Below are 13766 nucleotides of genomic sequence, written 5' to 3' on the forward strand. Positions count from 1 at the left end.
ACAAAATCCCCTCTACTTGTCCAGGCGTCCCCTAGTCCCTCCAACCCAAAGGACCTTCAGTTTTAGCGCTAGACTCCCATAGCCTCCCAGTATGTCCCCCGTCACAGAATCAGTCACACTTGTGACTTGCTCCTCTGTTACCCCCTCTCCCCACAAGCTGTAGGCTCAGCAAGGGCAGGGCCTTAGCCTCACCCATCTGACTATCCAGCACCTAGCCCAGGGCCTGGCTCAAACCAGGGGCTTGGAAAATGCGTTCTGCAGGGCTCAGACACCTGGCTCCCTTGCACCGGGGGGCCTGCGAGGTATTCCTGCCTCGACACAGTTCTTCCCCCTGGATTACCCTTTCCTTCTCTCTTCAGCCTATGCAACTCTGTTCTTATTTGGCAAGACAGCGCAAATGCCATCTTCCCCAGGAAGTCCTTCCTGAGCCACCCAGTGCTGTGACCTCTCTCTCCTTGGAAATCTGAAAGCTCTGACTCCTTCAACCACTAACTTGCCACTTGTACATAAGCTCTCCAGTTTGATACCTTTAGGTCTGTTGGTTTGTTTTGTCGGATAATTTTTCTCTTCCCATGTTACATTCCCAGTGAAATTTTGTTTTCCACTGTGGTGGGTGGCATTTACCAATGTCTATCATCAGAGAAAGGCAGTTCCTCCAGAGAGTTGCGTATCACACATGCTGCATAGCACATACATACATATAAAATTATTCCAGGCACACAGAGGAAAGATTGTGTGAGGACATAGCAAGACGGCGGCCATCTGCAAGCCAAGGAGAAAGGCCTCAGAGGAAAGGAACCCTGCCAGTACCTTGATCTTAGACTTCCAGTCTCCAGCACTGTGAGAAAAGAAATTCCGTTGTTGAAGCCAAAAAATAAAAACTAAAAAAAATTCCATTTGTTCCCTGACTACTGTTTTTTTTTTTTTTTTGGAGACAGAGTCTCACTTTGTCACCCAGGCTAGAGTGCAGTGGCGCGATCTCGGCTCACTGCAAGCCCTGCCTCCCATCCTCTCCTGAGGCAGGAGAGTGGTGTGAACCTGGGAGGTGGAGCTTGCAGTGAGCCGAGATTGCACCACTGCACTCCAGCCTGGGCGACAGAGCGAGACTCCATCTCAAATAAAGTAAAATAAAATAAAATAAATAAATAAATAAAAATGGAATAAGGTTTGTAATTTAGATAACTGTATTTTACCAATGCCAATTTCCTGGTTTTGCTATTATACTACAGATATATAAAATGTCACCATTGTGGGAAGCTGGGTGAAGGGTACATGGGACTCAATTTTGTTACTAATTTTGCAATTTCCTGTAAGTCTATAATTATTTCAAATTAACAACTTTTAAAGGCTTTGAGGCTGATTAAGCATACAAAATTATGTTAAATATAAAACAGTAATATCTATATTAGATAGGACATACAGACTTAGCTGTGCAAGCTTATTTATTAACAAGTTTTTGATAATATTAAAAAAGATTGATAACCTTAGGGGACTGTTTTTGAGATTAGCAGTACCATCCATGTAATGGAATACTATGCAGATATTGGAAAGTGCCGAGTAGAAATGTATTTACTATTTTGGGAAACTTTTACCAATATTTTGGTGAGTTAAAAATATCAATTGAGGCTGGGCACAGAGGCTCACGCCTATAATCCCAGCACTTTGGGAAGCCAAGGTGGGCAGATCACTTGAGGTCAGGAGTTCAAGACCAGCCTGGCCAACATGGTGAACTATCCCTCCTACTAAAAATACAAAAATTAGCCAGGCATGGTGGCGCATGCTTGTAATCCCAACTATTTGGGAGGCCCAGGCAGGAGAATCGCTTGAACCTGGGAGGCAGAGGTTGCTGTGAACCAAGATCACGACACTGCACTCAAGTCCAGGCAACAAAGGGAGACCCTGTCTCAAAACAAACAAAAAAAAATGATCTATCAAGTCTGGAAGAATATTCACAGAAATTAAAAGTTGATTGTCTTAGGTCAGTGAGATTGCAGATGGTTTTTTTTTTTTCTTTTTTTGAGACAGGGTCTGGATCTGTTGCCCAGGCTGGAGTGCAGTGCTGCAATTATAGTTCACTGTAACCTCAACCTCCCCGGCTCAAGCCATTCTCCTGCCTCAGCCTCCTGAATAGCTGGGACTACAGGTATGAGCCACTGTGTCTGGCTCAAGGTCACTCATGTTAAGAATGGAAGAGTTCAAACTAGAGCTGCAGAGACAGAGACCCCTCTCTACAAAAAAAAAAAAAAAAAAAAAGTGGCCGGGTGCAGTGGCTCATGCCTGTAATCCCAGCACTTTGGGAGGCCGAGGCAGGAGGATCTCTTGGGTGCATGATTTCGAGACCAGCCTGAGCAATGTAGTGAGACAGCCTCTCTCTACAAAAAATAAATAAACAAGTAAATAATACATAATTAGCCAGGCGTAGTGCTGCGCGCCTGTGCTCCCAGCTGCTTGCGAGGTTGAGGTGAGAGGATCACCTGAGCCCGGGAGGTGGAGGTTGTAGTGAGCCCAGATCTTCAAGCCACTGCACTCTAGCTTGGGCAACAGAGCAAGACTCTGTTTCAAACCAAAAAAAAAAAGAGTGACCTTGAGCAAAACCCTGCCCCTCTTAGAACTTCAGACTTGCCGTCTTTACACAGAAGATGGACTTCAAAGTCCCTACGATCTTGCCTGGCCCCCTCACGCTGAATTAACTGGCGGGCTGGTTTCCCAGGGGCTCTGCGGGAGACTGCAGCATAGCAGCGCCGCGGCTGCCGAAGGGTTAATACCGTTGGGCTCGGCCCCTTTTCTTGCCCCGCCCCACGGCCACCACCCCCGCCAGGGTTGTACCCTTGACCCCGCCTTCAGGCCTTGCGTCCACCGGAAGTACCCGCGCGCGGGCAGCTCACTTCCGCCCGGCAGGTGACAGCCGCGGGGCTCCGAGCCGCCGGCAGCTGGGACGCACCGGGAGAGCGAGAGGTGGAAGCCGCGGACATTTTGGTGCCAAGCCGAACCGAGCCGTGGCGCCGGGAGCTGTTGGGACCTGCGGGTGAGGAAGCGGGGACCTGGGCGAGCCAGGAGAAGAAGTGGGGCAGGGAGTCAGGGGTCCTAGGTGAGGGGTTTGCGGGGTCAGAGGTCATGAAGAGGACGCGGCGCTGCAGAGGCGCGAGCGGCGTCCCCAGCCAGAGGAGGAGGAAGGGCTGAGGGTTCGTTCATTCATTCGCTCCCACTTGGCCGCCGGCCTGTTCCTCCGCCGCCCCAGATCCGCAGCCCCTCCTGGGGCTCCCGCTCAGAGAGACTCTTAGACTTAGGCCCCGAGGAATTCCTCACTGGCCGGAGGGAAAACTCTTCGGGCTCTAGTTTCCTCTTTCAGGCTCACCCGCATGGCCATCCTGATGCCTCCTAGTTGTTCAGGGCGTTATCTCTTTGCCAAGGTTGAAAAAAAGGAAAGAAAGAAAGAAAAATTAGAAAACGGTCCCGTGCCGCCCGCCCGCGGCTAGACACTGGCTTGGTCTTGTGTGTTGGAGCCTCTAAGACAACATGTTGGCTGAATGGGGACACCGGTGATAATGCTACAAAATAACGAGGGAGATGCTTGCTAGTGGCTATCGAGCCCCTTCTGTGTACCCGGCACTGTGCTGAACACTTTCCTTACAATGACACATTTAAACTTCACAGCAACCTTTGTAGGGATTAAAGATCCCTGTTTTATCGATGAGGACATTGAGGCACAGGGAGGTTAAATCACACATGTAAGGTCATTCGGGTAGTAGACGCAAGGCCAGGTTTCCTGCCCAGGCTCTCAGGGACCTGCAAAGTACAGAGACAAAGGAAAGACTGGAGTAAGGTTGGGGAGTAGGGGATATTTAAGACTTTTAGCCGGGCCCAGTGGCTCATGCCTGTAATCCCAGCACTTTGGGAGGCTGAGGCGGGTGGATCACGAGGTCAGGAGTTCAAGACCAGCCTGACCAACATGGTGAAACCGTCTCAACTAAAAATACAAAAATTAGCTGGGTGTGGTGGCGCAAGCCTGTAATCCCAGCTACTTGGAAGGTTGAGGCAGGAGAATCGCTTGAACCAAGGAGGCGGAGGTTGTAGTGAGCCAAGATCGTGCCACTGCACTCCAGCCTGGGCCACAGAGTGAGACTCCATCTCAAAAAAAAAAAAAAAAAAAAAGACTTTTAGCTGCCGTTATATTTATTTGGATTTGTGTCAAGATGTAGCCTTATTGTTTTTTGTCTGATCTTCATAAGGGTCATTTGATTCTCTTTCTTTAGGATAAAATAATCCTGCAGACTGTTGCTATTAGTGATATCTCTCAGGGCAAGAGTCTAAGATTTTCCTGACTTTGGGGAACAGTGAGACACAAAACAGGTTATCGGTGAAAGCTATTTGAAGACTGTCCAGAACTTCTCTTCAGAGTGGTTGAGCTGCATTCCTTTTGGTCTAAAAAGAGAGGAACCACATGACCTCTAGGGGATCTTTTGGTCCTAGGTTCTGGAAGAAGGTACCCAGAGGAAGAATCTTTGCCTTTCTGAGAAATATGCAGGCCCCATGGCTTCTCGCCAGAGCTGAGCACATCTTACTTGGAAGGTGGTGCGATGGTTTGGTGGCTGAAGGACTAGGCTGTATGAATCTGAGCCTCATTCCATTGTGGATATTCACTTGCTTCAATTCTGCCTCAGTTTCCCTGACATCAACATGAGAAAGACCTGCCGCCTTCCTGTCTATTCCTAGGGGTATGAACCTGTAAATGAACCTGTGAGGGCTTCCACATGCTTCTGAAGAAAGCTGTATATAAATATTACTGTAATACCTTTTTTTTGTTTAGCTCTACGATCTGTTGTCCTAGTTCCATTGAATTCACAGAAACTTAATATTGTCACCTTACTCCCATCCTTCCAAGGGAGGATTTGAGATGAAGCAACTTGTCACAGAGGGTAGGAACATGAGCAGAGCTCAGAGCATGTGGTTTTCTGTCCTGAGTTGAGCCCACCAGTGTCCTCTGACCTCTTAGAAACTGTCATGAGGAGCAGCTTCAGTAGTTCTCAGAGTCAGATCCCTCAGAGGTTGTGTGGAGATCATCTGTTGAGTGTGGGTCAGTGGAGGCTTCCCCCTGAGCTGCTTCAAGAGCCCAGAGGTATGAAGGAAAGATCACTCGACTCCCAGTCAGTCAGCCCTGGGTTCAACCCCAGCTCCGCAGTTCAGCAGCTTCCTGGCAGTGTGACCTGACCTGGAAGGTTTACATAGGCTGGCCCTCCTTTACCTCAGCTCTAAAATCATGCTGGCCACCCTCTCTGACTCCCCTACCCCTGCTTTGTGTGAGGGTTAGATGGGAAAATTTGTGCAGGGCCTGTGATTTTTGGGTGCTTTGACTCGAGGCTGACTGATGCCTGCTGGGGGGCCCGTGTCTGAGGAAGTCTGCCAGCCTTGGCTTCTGGAGCGTTACTTCCTTCTGCAAACAGAGACCTTAATGTACTCAGGACTTCTTCCACCCTTCTTGTTTCACTTCCTAAAAGTAGTTCAGAACAAGTTCAATTTGTTGGTCCTTCTGACTTTGAGCTCGGACTTGCATCTTTTTCTGGTTATTCTCTGAAACTCTTGCATTTCTTAACTGCCTGCTTCCCAGGAGCTTCCCATGTCTGGCACCAAAGCCTGACGTGCTGACAATAAGCAAACGAGGCTTGGGTTTTACACTTTGCTGTGTTTCTGAAAGTTGAGGGGACATTTGTGTCTTGCAGACATTTCTTTTTCTCGACAGGTCTTTTGCCTAAAAGAGATCGTTGATATTATCACAGCCCAGAAGTGATTTTTCTGTTCTTTATCTCTTCGCATAGAGAGGAACAAATACTCCTGAGAAAAAATGTCAGCAAAGCAGTTGGGGAATCCTTAAAGAAAATTCTGCTTGAAAATTCATCAGTGGCTCCTAGTTGCCCTCAGGCTAAAACTCACATTCCTTAACATGACATTCAAGGCCCTTTGGACTCTGACCCCTGCCTAGCTCTCTTTCATCATCTCTCCTACTCCGTACTCACCTTTTCCCACGCTCCCGTCAACCTCAGCTGCTTGCTACTTCTGCAGGCCCCAACTCTTTTTTTTCTTTTTTTGAGGCAGGATCTTGGTTTGTTACCCAGACTGTAGTACAGTGGAGCTATCATAGCTCACTGCAGGCTCCAACTTGTGGGCCTGAACGATCCTCCCGCCTCAGCCTCCCAAGTAGCTAGGACTACAGGTGAGTGCCACTGTGCCTGGCAAATTGTTTTTATTTTTTGTAGAGACGGAGTCTTGCTATGTTGCTCAGGCTGGTCTCAAACCCCTGGCCTCAAGCAGTCCTTCCTTCCACCTGGGCCTCCCAAAGTGCTGGGATTACAGGTGTGAGCCACCACACCTGGCCTTCCAACTCTCTGCCTTTGCTTTGCGCTATTCCCTCCGCCTGAACACCATTTCCTGCTCTCCCAGCCTTACCTGCCTAGCTGCAGTGCTACTTGGTTCTTCCCATCTGATCATCGCCCCGAAGTCTGAGCTGGATGCCCCTCCTTGATGTCCTGTGGCAAGGGTCATAGTGGGTTGTGATTGTTTACTTGGCTCTCTTCCAAGTAAATAGCTCTTTTTTTTTCTTTCTTTCTTTTTTTTTTTTTTTTTTTTGAGACAGTCTTGCTTTTTCCTCCATGCTGGAGTGCAATGGCGCAATCTCAGCTCACTGCAACCTCTGCCTCCTGGGTTCAAGAGATTCTCTTGCCCTAACCTCCGGAGTAGCTAGGATTACAGGCACCTGCCACCATGTTTGGCTAATTTTTGTATTTTTAGTGGAGGCAGGGTTTCACCATGTTGGCCAGGCTGGTCTTGAACTCCTGACCTCAAGTGACCCGCCCGCCTTGGCCTCCCAAAGTGCTGGGATTACAGGTGTGAGCCACCGCACCCGGCCAGTAAATAGCTCTTAATCCTTGATGAGGACCTGCCTTAACTATGTCTCCAGCACCCAGTGAGACGTCTGGTACATAGTTGGTGCTCAGCAGGTGTTCAATGAGTGAATGAAGGAATATTGCATTGAATTGTTAGGATTCCTTGACTCCTAAGGGATTCAAAGCACTTTCTAGATTATCTCCTCTCCATCCTCATGTCACCTCATAGAGACAGGGAGAAATCTGATCAGTGCTGAGACTACTTTCAAACTACAGTTGCTACCACCAGACAGCCGCCAGAGTGTTTCAGGGCTTCCAGAGGCCTGGGAATCTGGTACCGAGCAGAGAAGTGGTAAACTCTCTCTCAGTAGTAGTAATAGTGGCTAACATTTATCAGGCATTTTGTGGGCTGGGCACTGCTAAGGGCTAGGTGTGTATTGACTTGTTTTGGCCTCACAAACCCCTCAGGCGTGTAACACTGCAGTTCCCATTTTACAGTTGTGCTGCACTTGTGCCTGTTTGCTTTGTAGAGCCTGGGAGAGCCCCTGTCCTACCTGCTATGGCTGCCTTCACCTACCCACTCCTTGTGTTTAGATTGTCCCCTCTTATATAGTGGAGCTGAGGAAGGACTTGGCTATGGTTCTACACTCCTATGCCTCATGCTGTCTGGGTCTTTAGTCTTGAACTTGACTTCTGACCTCTGTCAGGAAGGGAGGCGTCTCCTAGTTATGGTATGAGTGTAGCCTAACTCTGGCTTGACCCCACGAGGCCCAGAGTTCATCAGTTACTGGGATGCCTTAGTCACTGATCCCCCAGGTTACCACCAGTTACCACAGTCCGCCCTGTGGACTCGGAGCTGGAAGGTGGTAGGTTTGTACCTGATGTAAATGACGAGTTGATGGGTGCAGCACACCAACACGGCACAAGTATACATATGTAACAAACCTGCACGTTGTGCACATGTACCCTAGAACTTAAAGTATAATTAAAAAAAAAAAAAGTCAGGTCTCAAAAGCTTTAAAACTGAACCTTCATTGTTCATTTTCGGCATTTCAGTAACTGAGTTCCGTAGCAGAATAGACTTGGTTGGCAGATACTTTTTACCACACCCTCCTTACATTTAGGATCTTAAGCATATTGCGAGTGGAATAACACAATTTCAGTAGAGCCAGCCTTGGGTCTGCTGCTGTGGTGGTCTTCATTGCCTGATCCCCGAGTGTTGGGTGGCTGGCTGCTGGGACACTGAGGACAGAGACTTCCTAAGTCCAGCATTCATTTGGTATTTATCGAGGCCTGCTAAGGCCTGATGCTGGCCTATGCTGATAGGTCAACAGGCCAGATGTGGCTTCAGGCTTCAGATAAGCCCTCAAGTTGCTTACTTCATTCTAGCGGGAGAGAGAGACAAAGAAGTAGAGAAAAAAAGCAATGATTAGAAAAACCAATAAGTCACGAGGGAAACAAAAGGCATAGCAGCCAGAGCCTGTTAAAATATAAGTCAGATGTCAGGATTCCTCTGCTCAAAACCCTCCAGTGGCTCCAGCTCACTCAGTAAAAGCCAGAGACCTCATGCTTGCTCATAAGGCCCCCTGCATTCTCCTGTGACTTCCTGACCCACTATTTCCTCATTGCTCACTCAGCCACATTCACTTCCCTGCTGTTCCTCAGACACGCCAGGCACATACTCACCTTTGCACCGGCGATCTCTTTTGTTTGGCAGCCTCTTCCCCAGACAGTGTCACCTGTCACCTTCTCAAGGAGGCCTTCTACGGCCACCCTAGTTAAATTTTAACTTCCCTTCCTCCCCTCTCCCCTCCCTATCCTCCTTCCCTCCTCTTTTTTGCCTCCATAGTGTTCATCACTATCTAAGATGTTGTGTATTTTACGCATTTATCTTGCTTACAGTCTCTTTCCCCCATTAGGATGTAAACTCCATGTAGGGAAGGATGTCTGTTTCTTTCACTGCTGCATTCCCAACGTGTAGAAATGTTTCTGGTACACAGAAGATGCTCAGGAAATGTATGAATAAGAATACTGGAGGATGTGACAGAGAAATACCTTCTTAAGATTGTACATGCATGGCCAGGTGCAGTGGCTCATGCCTGTAATCCCAGCTACTTGGGAGGCTGAGGTGGGAGGATCACCTGAGGCCAGGAGTTCAAGACCAGCCTGGATAATTTAGCGAGACTCCACAAAAAACTTGAAAAGATTAGCTGGGCATGGCATATGCCAGTAGTCCCAGCTACTCAGGAGGCTGAAGCAGGAGGATTGCTTGAGCCCAGTAGTTCGATGCTGCAATGAGCTATGATCACACCACTGCACTCTAGCCTGGGTGACAGAGCAAGACTGTCTGTCTCTAAGAAAAAAAAAAAAGATGGTACATGCAGGAAGGGTTTTTTTTTGTTTGTTTGTTTATTTTTTAAGCAGCAGAGGTATCACGCTGGAAGGGAAGGTGTCTTTGAAGTGAAGTCATCTAAGCTGAGATTTGAAGGATAAATTGGAGCGGTTAGGAGGGGATAATCCAAGCAGAAGGATCAGCAAGGATAGAGATAGTGAAGAGTTGGCTGTTAGAGGAACAAAGAAGGCATGTGGGCCTGGAGGCAAAGACCTGGTACTTATATCATATCCTGTGCCAGAGCCCCCCGACCTTCTGCAGCTCTGTCACTCTGAGCTGATACCTGTGGGAGCAGGTGACAGTGGCTTGGCTTCACTGAACATTTCTCCCACTGAGATGTTGCCACCTGATCTTCTACCCTTGCCCTTTCTTCTCTCTCTCATAATTTATTCACTTACCTTCCATTTATTGGCTGTAAATGGGCTAGGGGTCTGGCATGTTCGATTTCAGTATAGTCAGAATAGCTTGACAATCAGAGCAGATGTATCTCTGATCTTGAATAACCCAGTGAATGGAACATTGAGAAGCTGCTGTAGCAGAGGTTGGTTTACAAAACATGAAATTTGCCCAAGAAGAGAGTTGAGCACTGATCGTTCAGCTATTTATTGAACACCTGTTTGCCAGGTACCAGCCTAGGAGTTAGGAATATGATAGTGAACAAAAAGGACAAAATCCTTACCCCCATTTACATTATGGAATTTATAGGGGGAGAAAAAATAGACAACGAAAGTATATTTTACAGTATGTAGGTAATAGGTAATAAGTACTTCTAAGGGAAAAAGAGCAAAGAGGTGGTTTTTTTTTGTTTGTTTTTTTTTTGAGACGGAGTCTCACTGTGTTGCCCAGGCTGGAGTGCAGTGGTGCGATCTCGGCTCACTGCAAACTCCACCTCCTGGGTTCACGCCATTCTCCTGCCTCAGCCTCCCGAGTAACTGGGACTACAGGTGCCTGCCACCACACCCAGCTAATTTTTTGTGTTTTTGGTAGAGACGGAGTTTCACCATGTTAGCCAAGATGGTCTCGATCTCCTGACCTTGTGATCTGCCCACTTCTGCCTCCCAAAGTGCTGGGATTACAGGCGTGAGCCACTGTGCCTGGCCGGGGGGGGTGGTGTACAATTTTAAATAAAGCGGTCAAAGAAGGCCTCAATGAGAAGATGACGTTTGAGCCAAAACCTAAAGAGGTGAGGGACTGAGCCATGAGGCTGTCTGGAGAAAGAGCCTTCCTGGCAAAGTGAATGGCATGGGTGAAGGTCCTGGGGTGGATGCCTGTTGTGTTCAAGGATCAGTAAAGAGGCCTGTGCAGCTGGAACTGAGGTAATGATGGACAGAAGAGTTCCAAGGGTAATGGCCAGCAGGGTGCACGTGTGAGAGAGAAGGGGCATGCATCTCTTACAGGGCCTGTGGGCTATGAGGCCGTGGTAGGGACTTTTTCTTTTACTATGAGTAAGAGAACCATTGGAGGACATTGAGCAGAGGGATGCTACTGTCTGACTTAGACTGTAAAAGGATCATCCTGGTTGTTGCTGAGATGGGGTGTCAGCAGAGCAGTGTGGGAGCAGCTTTGTTAGCACTCAGTGGAAGGTGATGCTGTCCTGGAGCTGGGGGGTAGTGATGGAGCTAGTGAGAAGCTGCTCATGGATTCTAGATTCATTTTGAAGGTCGGAATCCAATAAGATTTGCCGATAGATTTAAGGGAGAGTATGTTGTTAAGGGTGACTCAGGTTTTTAGCCTGAGGCCCTCTTAAAGATAGTGCTGGCAAGAACTAGATGATGTAGGCTGCAGGGTGAGCCAGTTGGGGAAAGGAAGGAAGCAGAAGGTCAGTTTTTATCACATTAAGTTTGAGCTGCCTGCTAGTCATCTCCACAGTAATGTGGAGATGTCAGGTAGACAGTTTGGACATCTGTGCTGGGGGTTCTGGGGAGAGGTTGGGCTATATGGATAGTATGCAAAGCTGTGATACTGGATGATCCACCAAAGAAGCAAAATAGCATAGATGGGGAGGAGAAGAGGTACCAGGCCTGAGCCCTGGGGCACACAGTGTTGAAGGAGAAGGAGAGGAACAAGCAAAGGAGACTGAGAAAGCGCAGACAGTGGCGTAGGAGGGCAGGCAGAGAGCATGGCATCCTGGCATTTGAGGGAAGACAGGATTTCGGGGAGAAGGGAGTGATCAGTAGTGTCAAATGCTTATCAGCATGAGACTTGTCATTTGACATGACCATTGTGTCTTCTGCTGACAGGACCCAACACACCTGGCATCCAGGACCATTTCTGAACCTCATTCTCCCTTCCCTAGCCTCGCCTGCTCCTTTCCCTTCCAGGTCCTTTCCTTCAGCCAGGCAGGGGCTCACAGACTTCTTGTTTTGGCCATAGGTAAATCACTCATCTCTCAGTGTCTCTAATTCCTCATTTTTTAAGTGAAGTACCCTGAGAATTAAAATGAGAAGGGTTGTAAATCACTTAGCAAGAACCTGTTCCCCAGCTAGTGTTGATTTAATTGTTGTCAGTTCCCTCTCTTGTCACATTGGCAATTTCGTGGTGCGCCTCTGCCACCTCCACTCTTGCCTTTCTAAATCTGACCTGTCTTTTCATGTCTAGCCAAGCCTCTCTTCATCTAAGAGAACTTCCCTTGCTGCTCCACCTATCTCAGAACCCTCCTCCTCTGGAGGCATGATCACTCTGCCATTCCCCTGAAGTCCTTTACCTGGCCTCTAAATCTGTAAGAGCTCAGTGAGAAAAGACTGTCTTTTGTTTACTGGGTGCTTCCGTGTGGGGTACAGTTCCAGGCATGGAGTGGATGGTGCTCTACACTCTTAATTTGACAGATCTTTAGAAAGTCTTCCCATTACATAGATGGGAAGTCTGAGACCACAAAGAGCCTTGTTCTGTAGTCTCTGACCTCTTTCTCCTCATCTCGATTAATTTAAGTACTGTTCAGAAGAAGCCTTACTTTATTTTCAAGTCCAGAGGAACTTTTCTTTTTCTTTTTTTGAGATGGAGTCTTGCTCTGTCACCCAGGCTGGAGTGCAGTGGTGCGATTTCAGGTTCCAGCGATTCTCCTGCCTCAGCCTCCTGAGCAGTTGGGACTATAGGTGTGAGCAACCATGTCCAGCTAATTTTTGTATTTTTAGTAGAGATGGGTTTCGCCATGTTGGCCAAGCTGGTCTCGAACTCCTGACCTCAAGTGATCTGCCCGCCTCGGTCTCCTAAAGTGCTGGGATTACAGGCATGAGCCACTGTACCCACCACTTTTTTTCTTTATAGCGGATCTTTCCACACATTACTGCTTATAGATCAGTTGAGAACTGGTATCTGATTCTAGAATGAAGTTCTAGAGACTCCAAGCCAATATAAGAACGTTTGCATGTGACATTTGTCTGCCTTTAGTTCCTTTTCATTCTGAAGTCTTTAATTGCTAATGGGCCTCAGGAGATTGACTTTTTTTTTTTTTTTTTTTTTTGAGACAGAGTCTCGCTCTGTCACCCAGGCTGGAGTGCAGTGGTGCAATCTCAGCTCACTGCAAGCTCCGCCTCCCGGGTTCACACCATTCTCCTGCCTCAGCCTCCCGAGTAGCTGGAACTATGGGCGCCCGCCACCATGCCCAGCTAATTTTTTGTATTTTTAGTAGAGGTGGGGTTTCACCATGTTAGCCAGGATGGTCTCGATCTCCTGACCTCGTGATCCGCCCGCCTTGGCCTCCCAAAGTGCTGGGATTGCAGGAGTGAGCCACTGCGCCTGGCCCAACTTTTTTTTTTTTTGAGACAAGGTCTCTCTCTGTTGCCCAGGCTGGAGTGCAGTGTCACATTCACAGCTCACTGCAGCCTCAACCTCCCAGGCTCAAGCAATCCTCCCACCTCAGGCTCCTGTAGCTGGTACTACAGATGTGTGCCACCACACCTGGCTAATTGTATTTTTTATAGAGGTGGGGTTTCACTGTGTTGCCCAGGCTGGTCTCGAACTCCTGTGCTCAAGCAATCTGCCTGCCTCGGCCTCACAAAATGCTGGGATTACAAGTGTGGGCCACCGTGCCCGGCCAGGAGATTGATTTTGACTAATCAGTTTTCATGGAAATCCCAGGAGGCCCGTAACTGGGCAAGCGCATCCAGACAGGCTTTCACTAGGCACATGACCAAACTTGACATTCCCTGTTGAACAAACTGGATGGGCTGACCCTAAAATAACCTGTAATTCAACATCTGAGGGACTCTGCAGAGATGTGTGGCAACCCATTTCACGTACCCTTTAACCTAGAGCATGTATGTTTCTGCCAGGGCTTTATTCAGAGAGAAGCAGTTAGTTGCCTTGCTGGACAGAGTGGGACACGTGTGACCTTATTAGGGGGCAGCAGTGGAGAGTGTTGGCACTGCCATTTTCTAGCTGTGTAACTCCAAACAAATGCCTTGACCTCCCTGGTACTTCAATTTCCTCACCTGTAAACTTGTGATAATATTAAAACCTTCATGGATTATCGTGAAGACTTTTTTTTTTTTTTTTTT

The 13766-nt window shown here is 48.0% G+C and overlaps 1 protein-coding gene across 3 annotated transcripts in view; it reads left to right on the forward strand.

Moving 5' to 3' along the window:
- Positions 1 to 2684: 2684 nt before the first annotated feature.
- The window catches only part of AP1B1 (adaptor-related protein complex 1, beta 1 subunit), a 65526-nt gene continuing 54444 nt past the window's right edge, over positions 2685 to 13766 (forward strand). For all 3 annotated transcript variants that reach the window (XM_011995716.1, XM_011995717.1, XM_011995718.1), the window contains exon 1: positions 2685 to 3025. The gene's annotated coding sequence lies outside the window, so the exon portion shown is untranslated. The remainder of the gene's footprint in view (positions 3026 to 13766) is intronic.

The sequence above is a fragment of the Mandrillus leucophaeus genome, unplaced genomic scaffold, assembly GCF_000951045.1.
Source record: "Mandrillus leucophaeus isolate KB7577 unplaced genomic scaffold, Mleu.le_1.0 Scaffold496, whole genome shotgun sequence".
Classification (NCBI taxonomy): Eukaryota; Metazoa; Chordata; class Mammalia; order Primates; family Cercopithecidae; genus Mandrillus; species Mandrillus leucophaeus.